We start from the raw sequence: 17,281 nt of genomic DNA on the forward strand, positions 1-17,281 counted from the left end.
CTGTATAACAGAGTACTATGTTCAGTATCCTATGATAAGCCATAATGGAAAAAAATATATAAAAAAGAAATGTATCTGTATGTATAACTAAATCACTTTGCTGAATAGCAGTAATTAATGTAACATTGTAAATCAACTATACTTCCATTAAAAAACTGATCAAAAACAAACAAAAAACAAGACCTATTGTTTACAAAACATGCCCAGAATCTACTTTCTTCTCCTCACCACTTAGTGACCTTTGCATTCAAGTTGAACAGCTGCAGTGATGTGCTAACTAGTCTTCCTGCTTCTACACGTCTTGTTCCAGATCACCCTCTCCAGAGCAGCAAGAGCCATCTCTCAGGGACAAACCACCCCCACTACTTTGCTCATAACCCTCCAGGGGCTCCCAGAGAACTTTTGGCACATTTCAAACTTCTTACCATGGTGCAGGAGGCGCTGCATGATGAGTCTCCAGCCTTCCTCTGTAGTCACCCGTCTTACTGCTCCCCTCCTAGGCCTCATGGCCTTGCCTGCTCCTTCAGTGTGCTTTAGAGCCATGGGATAGATTGCCATTGTTGCTGGCAATGCTTAAAATGCTTTGTGAAGATTTCTTCATGAGTGTCTCCTTAATGTTTAGAACTTAGCTCAGCACTATTGCTCCCTAATGAAATGCCTCTGAACTCAGTGGCTTCAGAAGAGCAGCTATCTATTTCACTTACCATCTCTCTGTAATTCAGGCAGGGCTTCAAGAGGAAGATGTATTTTTGTTCCACTCAGCATCAGCGGGGGCAAATCAATCGAGAAACTGCTTCTAAAGTGGCTCACTTCCATGGCTGGCCCACTGGGACTGGCAGTCATCTGTTGGTTAAACCAGGGTTGAAGGCAACGGATCTTGGTTGGGTCTCAAAGAAGTCAGGTGAAAGCCGTGCTGTCTTTTTATGACAGACTAAGAAGTCACACAGCATCACTAACATAGTACTTGGTTATTAATTTTGCAAACCGAAACACCTGTACAAGTTCAAGTGGAGGAAACACTCTACCAAGAGGAAGAGGGAGTGTCAGAGTTCTGCAACAGAACACAGCAATAGGAATATCACTTTTCTGGATGATTCTATCTGCTGTTACCTCCTCAGTGCAGCCTTCTCTGACAGTCCTATATAAATTAGCTCCTCCTCCTCACCCCAAATAGTCATTCTTTACCACTGCAGTCTCTGGTGACTTCATAGCACAGTAAGTTATCTTGCCCATTGTTGGCTCATGTGCAGCCTATTACAAGAATATAGCCCCCACATCTCCCACCTCAAAACAGGATCCTTGCATGAAGGGATGCCAGACCCAAGGCTGTTGCATTAGGCTCTGGTACACGCAGTCAGAGAGGTAAAGTCTATTTCAAGATATGTAGAGGTGGAGACATTGGTATTTTTGATTGAGGATGCAGGGGGTGAGGGGGCTTCCCTGGTGGCTCAGCAGTAAAGAATCCACCTGCCAATGCAGGAGACATGGGTTCCATCCCTGAGTCAGGAAGATCCCCTGGAAAAGGAAATGGCAATCCACTCCAGTATTCTTGCCTAGAGAATCCCATGGACAGAGGAATCTGGGGGGCTACAGTTCATGGGGTTGCCAATAGTCGAACATGACTGAGCACGCCCACACAGTATTCTTGTCTGAGAAATCTTATGGACAGAGAAGCCTGGCAGGCTATAGTCCAAAGGGTTGCAAAGAGTCGTACACAACTTAGTGATTGAACATGCACACAGGGGATGAGGGGAGAAGGGAGGACACTGGGTTGCTGGTCTATCTCAAAGTGAGGAACTGCATGAAACTGGGGTGTTCATGGCTTAGGGTTCCCTCGCAGAGGCCACGCTGAGCCTTGCATTACTAGATGGGTAAGGGGTGTTACGTGTGTGCCAAGTCTAGTTGGATGCTCACCATACTCCTTTCTTGTTCCTCCCAAGCTTCCAGGTTCGTCTCCCAACTCTCTTGCAGTTGGGTAGGGACCAGCTGAAGCTGAAGCATATCACTGTCAGGCATGGATTAAAAGCCAATCCGCAAGATCCTGCATATCCTCTTTCCCTTCCTTATAGGAAGCATGTGAACCATGGCAGCATCGCGAATGAGAGAGGCCTGGGTTCCTGCATGACAAGTAGAATAGAGAACCACCTCTTCATAGCCTTTTTATTTTTTAATATTTATTTATTTATTTTCCTCATAACCTTTTAAAATTCATGACACAGCAGTTTTGAAGAGACCAGGACAGTCGTAGAATATCGCCACATTCAGGATTTGTCTCAGTGTTTCTTCATGTTTAACTTCCTCTTCAATTCCTTGTGTTTTCTGCAAATGTAAACCCAGCTCTGTAGTGTGGCTCCATTCAGGTTACTATTTTGGTAAGCAGTTTTTCAAACATGATGTCATACTTTATACTGCACCCAATCAGAGGCCCAGGCTCCCACCTCCCGTGATACTATGTTTGAAGACTGAGCTCAGATGGTGGCTGCAGATGTCTCCACTGTAAAGGCGCTTCCCCCTTTCGCAATGAGTATGTAAACTGTGGAGTAACTCTTGGTCACCATCCTGACATCCTGTTCCTGAACAACATTTCACCCAATATTTTCAGCATCCATTGTGGTGCCTTCCCTCAACTGTTTATATTTAGCATTTATTGAGCAACTTACTATGTACTGGGCTCTCTTCTAAGGGTCTGCATTGCTTGGCCTATGGTCCCCTTCCAGCTTCAAAGCCAGCAGTGATGGGTTGAGTTCTCATATAGCAGCACTCTGAGCTTGCTTCTTTTATCACATCTTTCCTGAGTTTGACTGAATCTCCTTCAGTTTCCCTCATCCATTTTATATATTTATATAGCAGCACCTGGACTCTTTGATCTTCACTGCAGCATGTGGGATCTTTCTACTTGCAGTATGGGGGATTTTTAGCTGTGGCACACGAACTCTTAATTGAGGCATGTGGGATCTAGTTCCCTGACAAGGGATCGAATCTGGATCCCTGCATTGGGAGCAGAGTCAGAGTCACTGGACATACCAGGGAAGTCCCTCCTTCATCCATTGTTAAGGACTCGTGGGATTACATTGGACCCACCTGCATAACCCAGAAAACCTCCCTGTCTTAACGCCAGTTGATTAGTCACCTTAACTCCACTTGCAACCTTAATTCCCCTTTGTTTATATAACCTAATATATTCATAGTATCTGGAAATTAGGGCATAGACATCTTTGGACAGGCCTTCATTTTTGCTACCACAGACGGTAAGTAACTTTCTTTCATCACACAGTTGGTAGGAAGCTGAGATGGGGTTTAGGCTCTGGAAGACTGATTCCAGGGCCTACATTTTTAATTTGTATGTTTTGCTTTTTATTTTTTACTGAAGTATAATTAATTTTGTCACGCGAGTGTATGTTCCTCGGCTCTTTGTCTCGTCACAACAAAAATTTGGAGTGACGGACATTAAAGCCCCTTGGCGGGTCACAGCTCTCGGAGGACAGACCGTGTTATAGCTCTTAAATAAATCAGTGTTACAGCTCAGTGTTAACAGCTCTATTCATTTAGATAATAGCAGGAAAATCCATCTTTGAGGCATGAGGGCATGTCGATCCAAAGACACGAAGAGATCACCCCATCGCGCGGGGGAGAGGGAGGGAGCAAAAAGGAGAGAAGAGGGCTTTGGCTCCTCTTTTTATACGTTTCTCTGTCCCTGGGCCTGTCTTATGTAAATTGGGCTTAGGCAGGAGTGTTGTTCGTTTTACCTGAGGCTCTCACTCCGGTCCTCGGACCTTCCTTTGTTCTATTTCCAACGGCTTTCCCTTCCAGGCCTTTTAGTCGCCGCCATTTTGTACTCCTTTTTCCCTATTCTAACTACCTAACAATTTGATCCCTGTATATTATACTTCTTATGCAAATGTACTAAGCAACAGGTTTGGAACAGTTTATTATGACTTGTACAATCCCTCCAAATACCCTCTTCCCCTGATTTCATAAGTTATCATGAAATTCCCTATTGCAGTTTGACTTCCCACAGTATGCTAGCTTATCTAGATCAAGTCTGGAGCTAGCTGGATTAAGTCATTTACTTGCTGCATGATTTGGGCTCATTATTAAAGTTCTCTGTGCCCTAATTTTCATAATATAATGTGGAGAATTAATGATATTTATTCTATAAGTATGTTGTGAGGATAAAGTCATTATAATTAAAATGTTTACACTGTCAGTCATGTCTGAGTCATGTCTCAGGTCTCTTTGTGACTGCATGAATTGTAGCTTGCAAGGTTCCTCTGTCCAAGAGATTTCCCAGGCAAGAATACTGGAGTGACTTGCCATTCCCTCATCCAGGGGATCTTTCCTACCCAGGGATCGAGCCAGTGTCTCCTGCATTGTAGGTGGATTCTTTTCTGCAGAGCCACTAGGGATGCCTCAAAATGCTTACATAGCAAGTGCTATGTATTAGTTAGGATTGCTTATTATTTCTGTATATTCCTAAGAGATCACAAGGCCAGACTGGTTTTCTGACCTTATCTTTCATCTGCAGTCATCAAGAGAGGCAGTCACCCAGGGAACAATCCTGTGCCCAAAATCACAAAACTTCCATAGGAAACAAATGGCCTCTTACGGCAACCACCAGCACTGGCATAAAGAGCCAATGCTAAACTTTCTGGGCATAAGCGCCAGAATAAATTTGATCTCTTTTTAAAAAAAAAAATCTGTCAACTTTTATAACTTTGGAGAATACTGACATATTTGCAGAACTGACTTTTTTGTCATTAAATTTTTTAAAAAAATAGACATTATTATTTTTTTTTTAGATGGTATTTTTTTATAGCAGTTGTGGATTTATATAAAAATTGAGGAGATTTTCCCATACAGCCCACAGAGAGTTCCCATACAGCCCACACCCCCAGTTTCCTCTATTATTAACATCCTATATTAATATGCTGTGTTTGTGTTTGTTCCAATTAATGAACCAATATTGATATATAATCATTAATCATTAACTATGCTTTATTCATATTTTCTTAAACATTTTTTACTGGAGTCTAGTTGCTTTACAATGTTGTGTTAGTTTTTGCTGTACAGCAAAATGAATCAATTATATGTATATTTACATCCTCTCTTTTTTAGATTTCCTTCACATTTCTGTCATCACAGATCACTGAGTAGAGTTCCCTGTGCTACACAACAGGTTCTCATTAGTTATCCACTTTATACATAGTAGTTTATACATAGCAGTGTGTATAGGTCAATTCCAGTCTCCCAGTTCACCCCATTCCCCTTGATAACTATAAGTTTGTTCTCTACATCTGTAAATCTGTTTCTGCTTTGCAAATAAATTAATCTGTATCCTTTCACTAGATTTCACATATAAGCACCATTATATATATGTTTCTCTTTCTCACTTACTTCATTCTGTACGGCTGTCTCTAGGTCTATCCATGTCTTTGCAAATGACACTATTTTTTTCCTTTTAATGGCTGAGTAATAATCCACCATATATTTGTACCACATCTTCTTTATCCATTCCTCTGTTAATGGAGGATTTTCTTAATTTTTACCTAATGTCCTTTTTCTGATCCAAGATCCCATTCAAGACATCATATTACATTGAGTTATCATATCTCCATAAGGCTCTTATTGGCTGTGAGAGTTTCTCAGACTCTCCTTGGTTTTGATGACCTTGACAGTTTTCAGGAGCATTTGTTCCCTTCATACAATGTTCCTTTGTTGGAATTTGTCTGTCATTTTTCTCAAGGTTAGACAGGAGTTATAGGTTTTTGAGAGGACCACAAACATAAAGTCCTATATTTGTTGTATCATACATAACATTGTGTACACTACCAACCTGAGTGATCACTACTGACATGACCTTTTTTTTTTCCTTTATTTTTATTAGTTGGAGGCTAATTACAGTATTGTAGTGGTTTTTGCCATACATTGACATGAATCAGCCATGGATTTACATGTGTTCCCCATCCTGAACCCCCCTCCCACCTCCCTCCCCACTGACATGACCTTGATCATGAGGTTGTGTCTATCAGGTTACTCTGTTGGAAAGTTACTCTTTTCTCCCCTCTCCCCTGTGCTCCTTGGAAGGAAATCACTATGCCCAAAGCCCACTTATGGACTGGGGAATTATGCTGTAGCTCCTTGAGGAATGCCTTAGTTTCCTAGGTTTGTATAACAAAGTACCACAAATGGGTGGCTTTAAGTCACAGAAATTTATTCTCCCGCAGTTCTGGAGGCTAGAAGTTTGAAAGCAAGTTGTCAGCCAAACTATGATCTCTTTGAAACTTCTAAGGGAGAATTTGCTTCAAGCCTCTGTCCTTGCATCTGGCGCTGCCGGCAACCTTGACGTTGCCGGGCTTGTAGACAGATTAATCCAACGTCTCCTCCGTCAGCACACAGTGTTCCCCCCTCACCCACGCTGTCTTTGCATCCCTCTTTTCTTACAAGAACACCAGTTATGTTGGATGGGGGCCCACCCTAATGACCTCATCTCAACTGGATTGCATCCGAAACACTGTTTCCAAATAAAGTCACAGTCACAAGTACTGGGCTTTAGGACTTAAACATAATTTTTTGAGGGACACAATTCAACTCATAACGACAGGGGAGTATCTATTATATGTAAATTATCTGGAATTCTTCTGCCTAGAAGATTTATCACTTCTTTCCTACTTTTTAAGTATTTATTTTGTTTTATTTTTATTGAATATAAATTCAATTTTACTGACTATAAATACAATGTAGTGCTAGTTTCCGGTGTATATCAAAGTGACTCAGTTATACATATATTCATTCTTTTTCAGGTTATTTTCCCATATAGGTTATTACAGAATATTGAGTGGAGTTCCTTGTGTTATATAGTAGGTCCTTGTTGATTATTGATTTTATGTATGTGAAAGTGTTAGTCACCTAGTCATGTCCAACTCTTTGTGATCCCATGACTGTAACCAGCCAGGCTTCTCTCTCCATGGGACTCTCCAGGTAAGAATACTGGAGTGGGGTAGCCATTCCCTTCTCCAGGGGATCTTCCCGACCTAGGGATTGAACCCTAGTCTCCTGCATTGCAGATGGATTCTTCAGTGTCTGAGCCATCAGCGAAGCCCCATTTTATGTATGGTAGTGTGTATATGTTAATCCCAACTCCTAATTTATCCCAACTCCCAACTTTCCCCTTTGGTAACCATAAATTTATTTTCTAAGTCTGTGTGTCTGTTTCTGTTTTGTAAATAAGTTCATTTGCATCGTATTTTAGATTCAACATATAAGTAACATTGTACAGTATTTGTCTTTCTATGTTTGACTTAATTCACTTAGTGTGGTAATCTCTAGGCCCATCCATGTTTATTTATTTAATCATTTATCTATATCAGTATGAACTGCCATCTTGCTATACCTGTTTATTAGCTCCAGAAGTTGTTTTGGGATTTTCTTTTTGTTAATTTTATTTATGACTGCACTGGGTCTTTGCTGTATGTGGGCTTTCTCTAGTTGTGGCAAGTGGGGGCTACACTTCATTTTACATTTTGAGGGCTTCTCATTGTGGTGACTTCTATTGTTACAGATCACAGGCTCCAGGCACTCAGGCTTTGTAGCTGCAGCATGGGGGCTTAACTGCCATGCGGCATCTGGGATCTTAGGTCCCCAACCAGGGATCAAACCCGTGCCCCCTGCAGTAGAAGGTCAGAGTCTTAACCACCGGACCACCAGGGAAGTCCCTACTGTCTGGTTTTAACTGAGCATTTTATATAATTCCATTTTAAATTTTATCCCTTTTTGAAGAAAATCTTTGCTGCTATTAGTTACATTAGTGATTCTCAATTGACAGTGAGTTTGCTCCCTAGGTGACCTCTGACAATAGCTGGAAACATTTTTGGGCATCACAACTGTGACATCCAATAAGTGAAGACCAGTGAGCTTGCTAAACCTCCTGTAATGCAAAGTTCTGTCTCTCACAGCAAAGAGTGATCTGATCCACAGTGGCAATAGTGTGGCTATTGGCAAACACTGAATTAGGTAAAAGAATCAATGTGTTTTAGTTAGGAAATTGTTAGGGTTCTAAAAAGGATTCCTTGAACTTTATTGACTTGGAGCAACTTAGTTCAAGGAAGCAATCTTACCAGTGTGCCCGGAGGTAGGGGAAGTGGATGAAAAACATAATTTGATGAAAAACGCTAGTGAGTATCGCACAATAACACAGGCCTTTTCCTTTGGTTGCAGAGAATTTTCAGAACAATGTTTTACACACAATGGTGATGGCATTTGTGTTAGTTCAGGTCTTCCAAGTAGATGCTAAGATGGGGTTAGATCCCAAGAGATTTCGCCAGGAAAAGACAGGAGAGGGAAATGGTGAGGAAGCCAGAGGAGGTTGAGAGAGCCTCAGGCCTTGTGGAGGAGAGGGGAAAGGGAGGGAAGGGTAGACAGGAAGTCTTAGAGTGCAGTGCACTTTTAAAAAAGTTTTAGCTCTGCTAAAAAAGTTTTAGTTCTTGAGCCAAAGTTGCCCATCAGAAGAGTTCCCTGTTTCCAGGGTACAGCCCTGCCTGGAGGTCCCTGTTGTGCTTAGTCATGGATTGTGAGCAGCCTGAGGGGAGTTGCTACGGTCAAACATACTCCTGCAGGTGGAGACCCGAGAGGCACTGGCTCCTTGGCTCCTTGCTGCTTCAGTCTACCCCCTTGCACTGCACAAATATGCTTTCCCAGAGGTCCAGTGGGCATCTCCTGCATGGCTCCTTCAAGCCTCTCTTTCTGGGGGTAAACAGAAGGGAGCTTATCTGACAACTACAGCCCCATTCATGGAGCTGATTTCTGGTTTACAACCGGCACTTATCTTCTCTCTGCTCACTACTTCCTCTAACTTTCACTCGCGCTCACTGGTCATCTCTGCAGGTTGCAGCTTACCTGGTTGTATGACTCTTGTTAACTGTGGACAAAGAATGCCACTTGCCATATCGGTCAACAAAGGTTGTTGCTCCATCAAGCCCCCAGTCACTACAGCTGCCACACGTACTCCCACCCCCGAAGGTGAACCCCGAAGGAACTCAGGGTGGACACAGAATCATCAAGCAAGCCGTCCACCACTGCAGCAGCCCTCAAAGCGGCACCCTGAGGGAAACCAGGATGGGAAAAACAGGATATATGCCCTAGATAGATAAGGTGCATATCAAAGGAATGATTTCAGAGTCCTGACTCTTGCATCTTCCCTTACAAATAAAAGCACTAAATTCATTAACTTGATGTCTGGTTTTCTTTAATGAATAGTGATCTTTTGATGTTCTGATTATCTGGTTTCTGTTGCAAAACCCCCATATGTCCTGGCTCCTCCCCTCCCTCTTCTGAGCAATCCCTCAGAGCTGTCTGAGAAGCTGCCTCCTGGGCTTGAAGTCCTCCAAGTTTACCAAATAATATATAAGTCTCAACTTTGGGGCTGAAGATTTTTTGCATGTTTTTTCCAGTCGATATAATCATAACCATCTCAGGCTGGGGTTGCTATATGTGTCCATTCATAGGGAGTACCAAGGGACACTGATGTGAATCGCGTGGGTTCCATGTGTCACCTCCCCACCCCATCTGCCTATCATTGTATAAAGGCAGTTCTACCTCCTTCTGCTCATCAGGGTCAATGTCTCTTGCCAGTATGGTGACTCCTCCTCTCATTGGAACTGCAGGAGGAGGAACTGTAGCTTGTAGTTCAGTGAGACCCTGGTCATGTACCCTGGCAAGAGTGTAGCCTCTTGGGGGTCAGAACCTATAGAGCCCAGAGTTGCGGGCATGAGAAGCACAAATGCGGGTCCTGGGAGGGATGGTGAGTAGGAAGGACCACTCTTGCTTCCCCTCTTTGGGACCCAGACCCAGAACTCCCTGGTCCACCACAGACCACTTTCTCCAGCTTGGCTGGTCTGTTATCTCTTGGCAACCTGCACCCTAGTCTCATGAGTCTGCTAACTCAGTCTCCCCTCAGTCAGGTTGCCTCTAAGCGCCGCCACCAGGCCCCTGGCTTCCTGCCTCACTGATTCCTTAGGGCAGGCCCAGCCCAGCAGGAGCTCCGGAAGCTCAGACTAGCACCTGTTTAAGACCTTAAGTCTAGTATCACCCAACGGCTCCACAGAACTTTGCAGTCAAAATGTCCTGGGACAATACACAAAACAAGAATAGAGCAGACTTTGGGAGAAGGGACCCCCCGTTGCTGAGATCATCTATCTGTCTGAGTCTTGTTATGTTAATACTTTGGTTAGAGTGAGGTATTTGATAGAAATAGAGCCGTGCCAGGGCTGGTTGTTATGTTTGTTGTTTGTTTTGAATAGGTAATTATTCACAGGGTTCCAAATCCAAAAGCTACAAAGCAATATCCAGTGAACTGTTTCCCTACTACCTCTATTTTTCAACCACCCAAGTTCCCCTTTCCAGGCAGAACAAATGCCTTCAGTTTTTCCAGATTCTGTAATGCACACATTTATATTTGTTTACCAAGATGGTAACATACTATACACATTGTTCTGAACCTTGTGTGTATGGTTTTAAAAATCTATCACTGTATTTTAGGGATCATTTCATTGTATATTTATCGATGCTTTGTTTTTGTGTGTGTGAATGTGCCATAATTTATTTACCCAGTCTACCAATTGATGGGCATTTAATTGTTTTGTAATCATTTGAGATTGCAAAGAGTGTGGTAAATAACTGTGTACATTTCAGGTATGTGTAGAATAATTTCCTAGTGGAGCAATAACTGCATCAAAGGGTATTTACATTTGTCATTTGAGAGACAGCTACTTCCATAGAGACTGTACAAGTTAGCCTTCTGCCTTCAAAGTCCATGTTATTTCAGAGTTTTGCCAACTAAGATGTTTACAAATCTTTTTCATCTTTGCCAGACTGAAAGGATAAAACTGTATCTCTATCTTGTTTTAATTTGCATTAACATTAGCTGTATGAAATTGTTGTGATCTTTAGGTAAAAATAATTGTTGACTCGGCAATTTTATGTGGTTTTACTTCTCTCAATGTAAGATTGAGAATATTTTAATCTTTGAGTTATTTATGGGGGATGGAATGGATTGGGAGATGGAGATTGATATATATGCACTACTATGTATAAAAAGGGCTTCCCTGGGGGCTCAGTGGTAAAGAATCTGCCTGCCAATGCAGGAGACGGGAGTTCAATCCCTGGGTTGGGAAGATCCCCCGGAGAAGGAAATGGCAACCCATTCCAGTAGTCTTGCCTGGGAAATCCCATAGACAAGAGAAGCCTGGTGAGCTACACAGTCCATGGGATTGCGAAGAGTTGGACACGACTTAGCAACTAAATCACCACCACCACCACATGTAAAATAGGTGAGTAATGAGAACCTACTGTGTAACACGGACCTCTACTCAGTGGTCTGTGGTGACCCGAAAGGAAAGGAAATTTTAAAAAAGAGGGGATATGTGTATATGTACAGCTGATTTACTCTGATATACGGCAGAAACTAACACAACATTATAGAGCAACTATACCCCAATTAAAAAAAAGTCATTTATCTATACCTTTTTTCAGAACTTTTGCCATTTTAAAATTTAGGGGTTGCCCTTTACCAATTTAGAGGATCTCTTTTCATATTAGAGAAATTAAGCTCTTCTTCTGTTATATGAATTAAAAAATATTTTCCTAGTTTGCTATTTGTCTTCTGAGTTTGTTTACAGAGGTTTTACAATCAAGAATTAAAATTTTTTATGGAGAAGGAAATGGCAACCCACTCCAGTACCCTTGCTTCGAAAGTTCCATGGACGGAGGAGCCTGGTAGGCTACAGTCCATGGGTCACAAAAAAAAAAAAAAAGAATTAAAATTTTTAAAAATTTTAGTTGAATTTATCAATCTTCTGTTTTATGGATTCTGGATTCAAATCATAGTTAGTGTGAAATGAAAATATCTCCTGCCATATTAATCAACAAGAAATATCACAGCCATCAGTGATTTCTGGCCTCCCAAAACTGTGATCCAGAAAATGCTGCCAACCCCCATGGTGAATGCTGAGGTGTGAGGGGAATGCAGGAAGCAAGGTGAACAAGAAAACAGGATTGGCCCCAGATAGCTGAGGTGCATAAGAAAGGAATGAATTCTGTGAGCCCAGAGGCTTGCATCTTCCCATACATAGAATGTTAAATTCCTTAACTTGATACCTGATCTTTGATGTTCAGACTACCTGCTCCCTTTGTTGCAAACTTGTTTATAGCCTGACTTCCCTCTGCCTCCTTGGAGCAGTCTTCTCAGAGCTACTGAGATTCCCTCTCTCCTGCTTGGAGTCCTAAACATTCCCACCAAATAAAATAAGTCTCTATTTTCAGGTTGTGACTTTATTTTTTAGTCAACATTAGCAATGCTTTTCTTTTTTTCCTCCAAGATCATATGGGAATTTTGTTGTGATTGCTTCTCGTACTGGGGCAGGTATACTGGGTGAAGTCAGTCATTTCAGGAATCACTGCTCTGGGACTGGAAACTGCAGCAGCAAGGGATCTGCCTCACTTCATTTGAAGTTCATGGACTTCAGGATATCGAGGGGGAAAATTCTGGGTGTTTGGAACTGGGATGACTGTGCCAGGTTATGAGCTGGAGGCCAAGACTTATAGGAAACAGTTAAGAAGGAGAAGGGGGCGACAGAGAATGAGATGGTTGGATGGCATCAACGACTCAATGGACATGAGTCTGAGCAAACTCCAGGAGATGGTGAAGGACAGGGAAGCCTGCAATACATGGGGTTGCAAAGAGTCAGACATGACTGAGAGACTGAACGACAACAAGAAGCTTCAAAGCATATGTGTGGTGAGAAAGCCTAGAAACCCTAGGGCTGGGCTAGCCATGAAAGAATGGATCATTGTGCCTTACTAGGCCACCTCTAAGCTTGTGTTTGCTCCAAATCTACCAGAACTAGCTGCTGCAGCCCAGCCCCGAGCAGCAGCAGGGACAAGGAACAGGAACCCTGGGGTCTGCATCCCCAGCCAGCTCGCAGGCTCACAGGGCTCACCTTGGCATCAGTCCAGGGGGCGCCCTGTCGGATTCTGTCCTGTCTGCTTATTGTGAGGCTCAGAGGACCTGAAGCCCTATCTCGTGCCCCCCCTTTTCCTGGGGTGCTCAGTAAATACCTGTCCTGCCCAGTTCTGTTCTGGGCACCGAGGGTGGAGAGAACAACGGAGCAGAATTTGATGGGTTCTGCCCCCAGGAGCTCACCACTATGAGAGCACACCGCCTCCAGGGGTCCCCAGGGCAGCCCCATTCCCCTCAAATGCTTCATGACTCTCATTGTGAGGGCCTAGGCTGTTCTTTCTTCTCTTTTTCTCAAACTGAGGAATAATTTTACATTCAATAAAACGAACAATTCTTGAGAGTTTTCTGACTTTTGATAATGTGTACACCCTTATAATCCAAATCCCACAGAAAGTTCTCAGTTGATCTTCCAGTTAAAAAAGTCACCACAGAAAGTAATCAGTTGATCTTCTAGTTAAAAAAGTCACCACACACACACACACACACAAGTCACCACAGAAAGTAATCAGTTGATCTTCCAGTTAAACATGCTCTGCTGCTTAGTCACTCAGTTGTGTCCCACTCTGTGAACGCATGGACTGTAGCCCACCAGCCTCCCCTGTCTATGGGATTCTCCAGGCAGAATACTGGGGTGAGTTGTCATTCTCTAGGCAAGAATACTAGAGTGGCTTGTCATTCCCTTCTCCAGAGAATCTTCCTGACCCAGGGATCGAACCCAGGTCTTCCACATTGCAGGCAGATTCTTTACTCTCTGAGCTACCAGGGAAGTCCAGTTAAACATCCCCAACCCCAGTTCACTGGTTAGCTTTCTATTAGTTTTGCCTGTTACAGAACTTAAAAAAAATGGAATTGTTTTTGTGTTAGCTTCTTTCACTCAGAATAATGATTTTGACATTCATTTGCACGGGCTTCCCGGGTGGTTCAGACAGTAAAAAAATCTGCCTGCAATACAAGAGACCTGGATTCTATCTCTGGGTCGGGAAGATCCCCTGGAGAAGGGAATGGCTGCTCACTCCAGTACTCTTGCCTGGAGAATTCCACGGACAGAGGAGCCTGGCAGGCTGCAGTCCACGGGGTCTCAAAAAGTTGAACACAACTGAATGACAAACACTTGCATGCAGTTGCATATGAGCAGTTTTTTTTTTTTTTTTTTATTGTTGACTGGGCGATGTAAGTTCACAGTGGTGAAATTCTGGAGGCAGAATACCATTTTTATAGTTGAGTAGTTTTACCACAATCCATTTACCTACTTATCTCCTGATGATCTTTTGAGTTGTTTCTAGTTTGGGGCTATTACAAATAAAGTTGCTATCAACATTTCGGTACAATATATGTATAAATGTTTATTTCTCTTGGATAATACCTAGGAGTGAATTTGGTAGATCTCTGCTTACGTGTATATTTAACTTTATTTAAGAACAAACAGTGTTTTCTAAAATGGTTGTGTCATTTTATACAACCACTGGCAGAGTGTATAAGTTCTAGTTGCACCATAGTTTTACAAATGTTTCATGTAGTCGGTTTTTAAAATTTCAGCCATTTAAATGGATATGAAGTGGTATCTCATTGTTATCATGGTGTGTTTTTAAATTAGTGCATCTTGGAGATTTTTCCACTTCAGCACATATAGATCTGCTTCATTAACTTTAACAGCTGCTCAATCTCTCACAGGATGGATGCGTCATAATTTATTTAACTAATCCTCTGTTGATGGACAATAAGGCTGTTTCCATTCTTGATAATGCTCCACAAACGTTCTTGTTGATGAGTATTTGTGTAAATGTGCAACTATACCTTTAGGATAAGCTCCTGGAAGTTGAATTTCTGGGTCAAAAGATATTTGCATTTAAAATTTTGGATTGATATTGATGGACTCTTCATGTAACAGATCAAATTAGCTCTTATCAGAGGAACGAAGATCCCCAGAGCCAAGTGTTCCCCAGTCCTCCCATGATACACATCCCAGCATTCCAGGAGACTCCACACTTTTTGACATTTGATCTGATACGATGTCTCTCTTTGACACAATCTTTCTAAAATTACATTTTCTTCTATAGAATGGATGTACTATAATCTGCTTAGTCATCTCCCTACGGTTGGATATTCACTGAGGTTGCTCTAATCTGGAGCTCACTGCAGACAGCATTGTGGTGAACAAGTCACCTTGCACTTTTGGGACTTCCCTGGTGGTCCAGTGATTAAGACTTCATATCCCAATGCAGGGGGTGAGTGTTCGATCCCTGGTCAGGGAGCTAAGATCCCACATACCTCTTGGGTAGAAAACCAAGACATGGAACAGAAGCAACAATGCAACAAATTCAATAAAGACTTAAAAAAACAAACAAACCCTGCACTTTTGTGCAAACAGTTGCCTAAGCAAATAATAGCTAACATGTATTACACTTGCAATGAGACAGGTACTGCTCTAAGCCCTTTGTGATGTACTTTCTCAAAACTACTAAAGGCTAGCTAATATCACTATTAGCTTAGTGTTACAGATGTGAAAGTTCAAGCACAGGTGAATAATATCTTCAGGGTCCTAGGGCTGATAAGAGACATTAGTGTGTAGAGCTTAGTTGTGGCCAACTCTTTGCGACCCCATGGACTGTATCCCACCTGGCTCCTCTGTCTATGGCATTTCCCTGAGTAAGAATACTGGAGTGGGTTGCCATTTCCTCCTCCAGGGGCTCTTCCTGACCCAGGGGTTGAACCCATGTCTCCTGTGTCTCCTGCACTGGCAGGCAGGTTCTTCCCCAGTGAACCACCTGGGAAGCTGATGTGAGACGCTGCTGGAGTTAAAGCCCAGTCGGCCTAGTTCCAGTCAGTGGTCCTGACCACCATGCTGAGAGGCCCGGCTTGGAGTTCCAGACTGAGGATTTGGTTCAAAGTGAGATGCTGCTAAACTACTTCCCAAGAAGGTTGTGTCATACTCTGATCCTACCAGAGGGAGTGTGAAGGTCTCTTTCCCCTCCAAGGAGTATGTCTTCTTCATTTCCATATCCTGGGTTTGGGTATATAGAAATGCAACACACCCAGCATAAGGTCCACCATAAAGAAGGTAGGTGACTGAAAGCTGCTGACCAAAGGAATAGTTGAGACTTCCCTGGTGGTCCAGTGGTTAAGAATCCACCTTGCAAGGCAGAGGTTTGGTACCTGGTTGGGGAACTAAGATCCCCAACGCTTCCAAATAAATCAATTTTTAAAAAATAAAAGGATTGGATGGATGAAGTGGGGCAGACAGGTGTGACCTACGTCACATCACATTGCCCAGTGTGGGGTCTTGCCTTGATGTGGATCATTTTTAAGGTCCTTACTGAATTTGTTACAATATTGCATCTGTTTTGCCTTTTGGCTTTTTGGCAGGAGGCATGGGAGATCTTAGCTCCTAGACCAGGGATTGAACCTGCACCCCCTGCACTGGAAGGGGAAATCTTAACCACTGGACCGCCAGGGAATCCTGCCTTGAATATTAATTCATTTTATACAAGTGTGAAGTGTTCCTTATTTTCCTTATTTTTCTCTTCTTACCTCAGAGTGGCTGCTCTCCGGCCCTGATGAAGTGTTTCCTTCTGATAAGAAAGGCCTTCTGTACCATCCTGTATAAAATAAGAATCCCCACATCACCCTACAGCTCCATATTCCTCTTACTCGGCTTTTTCTCTATAGCACCTATCCCTTTCTGACACCTATTTACTACTTTTACCACTTCTATTTTATTGCTTATCTCCTTGGTCTCCCCTTCTCTCTTCCACAACAGAATATAAGCTTCACAATGGTAGTGGCTTTGTCTGTTTTGATCACTCATTTATCATCAGGGCCAAGGACATTTCCTGGTCTTACCAGAAGTTCAGACAATACTTGGTGAAGATGGCGTTTATTCTTCTTTGTTCCAGGAGCTGGAAGTGCAGCAGCCAGTGGGACAGAGGACCTGCCCTCAAGGCCCGACAGGAAACCTGACCCGGCCTAGGAGCCTGGAGATGCTCTCGGCGATGGGCTGAAGGTCACTTACATCTCTAAAGGAAATCTAGAAGAGGCAGCAAATGCTCTCAGAGAAGCGGCCCGCCCGCCCCACAGCGCCTCCTGGCGGCCTCCCTGCGGGCGGAGCAGGAGCCGCGCGGGGCGGCGGAGGGACCTCCCCCCGGCTTGCGCACTGGAAACCTGGCGAGCTCTCCGGCCGCTTCTTCCCGACTTTCAGATACTTCTGTTTTCGGCCGGGGCGGAAAGAGGAAGGAGGACTGGGGAAGGGCGAAGTGAGGGGCGGGGCCGACA

General features: G+C 43.1%; 1 long non-coding RNA gene across 2 annotated transcripts; it reads right to left on the reverse strand.

Annotated features, from left to right (window-relative positions):
• Positions 1-710: 710 nt before the first annotated feature.
• LOC122675653 lies at positions 711-16,980 on the reverse strand. Of its 2 annotated transcripts, none has more exons than XR_006335308.1 (3): positions 16,853-16,980; positions 16,541-16,608; positions 711-843 (listed from the first exon to the last, which is right to left on the reverse strand). It is a non-coding gene; the product is annotated as an uncharacterized LOC122675653 (long non-coding RNA). The 2 variants fall into 2 exon arrangements; XR_006335309.1 differs by lacking the exon at positions 711-843 and adding an exon at positions 2,212-2,319.
• Positions 16,981-17,281: the final 301 nt, after the last annotated feature.

Source organism: Cervus elaphus, chromosome 19, assembly GCF_910594005.1.
Source record: "Cervus elaphus chromosome 19, mCerEla1.1, whole genome shotgun sequence".
NCBI classification, from domain to species: Eukaryota; Metazoa; Chordata; class Mammalia; order Artiodactyla; family Cervidae; genus Cervus; species Cervus elaphus.